The sequence below is a fragment of the Macaca fascicularis genome, chromosome 1 (genome assembly GCF_037993035.2).
Source record: "Macaca fascicularis isolate 582-1 chromosome 1, T2T-MFA8v1.1".
In the NCBI taxonomy this organism is placed as follows: domain Eukaryota; kingdom Metazoa; phylum Chordata; class Mammalia; order Primates; family Cercopithecidae; genus Macaca; species Macaca fascicularis.
In genome coordinates this window covers 118,089,334-118,091,686 of record NC_088375.1, presented here as the reverse complement: position 1 = coordinate 118,091,686, position 2,353 = coordinate 118,089,334, and the positions used below count along the sequence as shown (strand labels likewise).

The 2,353-nt window shown below is 40.6% G+C and overlaps 1 pseudogene; it reads right to left on the bottom strand.

The window, feature by feature from the left end:
* Window positions 1-1,077: 1,077 nt before the first annotated feature.
* On the bottom strand, window positions 1,078-2,012 carry LOC102125149 (large ribosomal subunit protein eL6 pseudogene; annotated as a pseudogene).
* Window positions 2,013-2,353: the final 341 nt, after the last annotated feature.

Genomic DNA, 2,353 nt, shown 5'->3' with positions numbered 1-2,353 from the left:
CATTAGTTTGTCCAAACCCAACTTCTGTATTTTTGGTTCTAGATATTATTATCACCATCTGCCCAATTACACAGGACTTCTTCTTTCCCATCCTTCCATCCAGTGAGTTGCCAAGTCTTATGCATTCTATTTCTGTAACATCTCTCCAGCCTTCTCTTCTCTTCTCTCACTACTGCAACTCCCTCAGATCTAACTTTCTTAATCTCTCTGGTGAACTATTGCAGCAACCTCCTAACCATGTTCTCTGCCTTCTGTCTCATCCCCATCTAATTCATCCTTCACACTGCTACCTGAGTGATTATTTTATAACTGCAAATCTGCCCACCTTACTGTCATGCTTAAAACTCTTCAATGGCTCCCTTTTCCCTGGAGAATAAAATCCAGACTCACTAGCTTGCCTTTTAAGGTTCTCCAGGATCTGATCTCACCTTTGTTTCCTATCAGTCCTCTGATTATTACCTCGACCTTTCAAAAGATATTTCTGATGTCAAGAGTGTCCTCCCCAATCACCTGATCATCCTTCACAGTGTCTTCTTAAGTGTCTTCTCCTCTTAAATTTTCTAAGACCTTCCCAAGAGGTCTAGATTATTCTTCTTTTTGGCCTACCACTATACTTGCACGAGTCTCTTTTCATTATGGTACTTAGCACATTGTATTAAATTACAATCTTTTGTTTTTCCAAATATCTCCCCGTCTGGACAAAATACTTCGATGGCAGGTACTATGTCTTATTCACGTTGGTATCAACTGCCCTAGCCCAGTGCATGATGAAGAGTGAGCACTAAATAAATTTTGTCTATGTAATATTGAAGGTCTATAAAATATGGATCACATTCAACCTTCCTCCCATTTTCTGATTTTAGAATTCTCTTCCCATTTCCCATCTAAGCACCCAAGCTGAAAACATGGGTAATTCTATTAATAAAGTTTACACTCTTCCTCTTCCCCTATAGCCAATGAGTTACCACACCAAACATTCTGCTTCTTTATTCTCTCTCCAATGTCAACTGCCCTCTATCACCACATTTAGGGAATACTGCAGCCATGTTTTCAACCTCAAAAATTGAGACATAAAACTTTTTTTTTTTTTTTTTTGTAGTTAGCTATTTAATGAGGTTCTTAAGACATTTTGAACACCAATTTGTGAGGATAAATTCCATTCGTCAGGGCAAACACAGATCACAGGTAGCCCTGGAGCTGAGGAACAGCTTTGATTTTTGGTAGAATCTGTGAGTCCACAGCTTTCTGATCAATCTTGGGCTGCTCTGTAATCTCGTATTTCTCTTTTTCTGTGTCGAAGATCTCACCTTCCTGGTGTCTGGGCTTCCGCAGCTTCTTCTTCTTGAAGTAAGCATCAGTAAGATGTTTTGGGATTTTGACATTGCTGATGTCGATTTTGGTTGAGGTGGCAATGACAAATTTCTGGTGTGTTCTTCGTAGAGGAACTCGATTGAGGACCAGAGGTCCAGTCACAAGTAACAAGCCACTAGCCAGCTGCTTCAAGAAAACCACCCTCTTGCCCCTGTGGCGTCCAGTGAGGATGATCAGAATGGTCTCGGGGGTAATGCTGGCTCGCAGTTTTCTCACATGCTGACTGAAGGGTTTTTTGCCGTGGCTCAACAGCTTTTGAGGCACATCTTCAGTAGGATAATATCTAGGCATTTTGCGAAGTTTAACCACCCGGGTACTGCCGTTCTTGTCACCACCAACTGGGTTTGTAAGAGTTGCAAGAACCTTCTCCTTCTTTTTCTTTTCAACCTTAGATTTAGCAGCTGAGTACTTCCTCTTGTACATGGCCTTTCTGGAATACATGGCAAGTCGGGAATACCTGCCAATTCCTCTGACAAGGACAGGGTTGCGGCTGCAATGGGGCTTCCCCTTCTTGGGCTTCTTAGCCTTGAGGTTACCCTTTTTCACCTTGCCACCAGCATCAGGCTTCTTGGCTTCGGGTTTCTTTTCTTTAGTATCTGGCTTCTCAACTTTTTTACCCGCCATCTTGCAAAATGGAAAAGAGAGCGAGACATAAAACTTTTGTGTCACTTCCACATACGAGATATTCTGAGAAGCAGACAAAAGTTCAAAAACATTGGGATTCTTGAAATATTTCAACAATTTCCAGGGACAGTACTAGAGAATATTTGAAATCATAATGCCACTAAGAATTCAGGTTGGGTGGTCATTTAGCCTTGGTTTTATGGCTCTTGGGCTTCTATTTTAAGTTTCAGAACTTAAGTTATTAATCATCTAGGTTACAAAAGACAAATGCATGGACATAAATAACTAAAAATACAGTACAATAGTATAAATACTAAATAAGTGAGGAAGTAATTGAGAAGAGAAATACAGAGGAGAT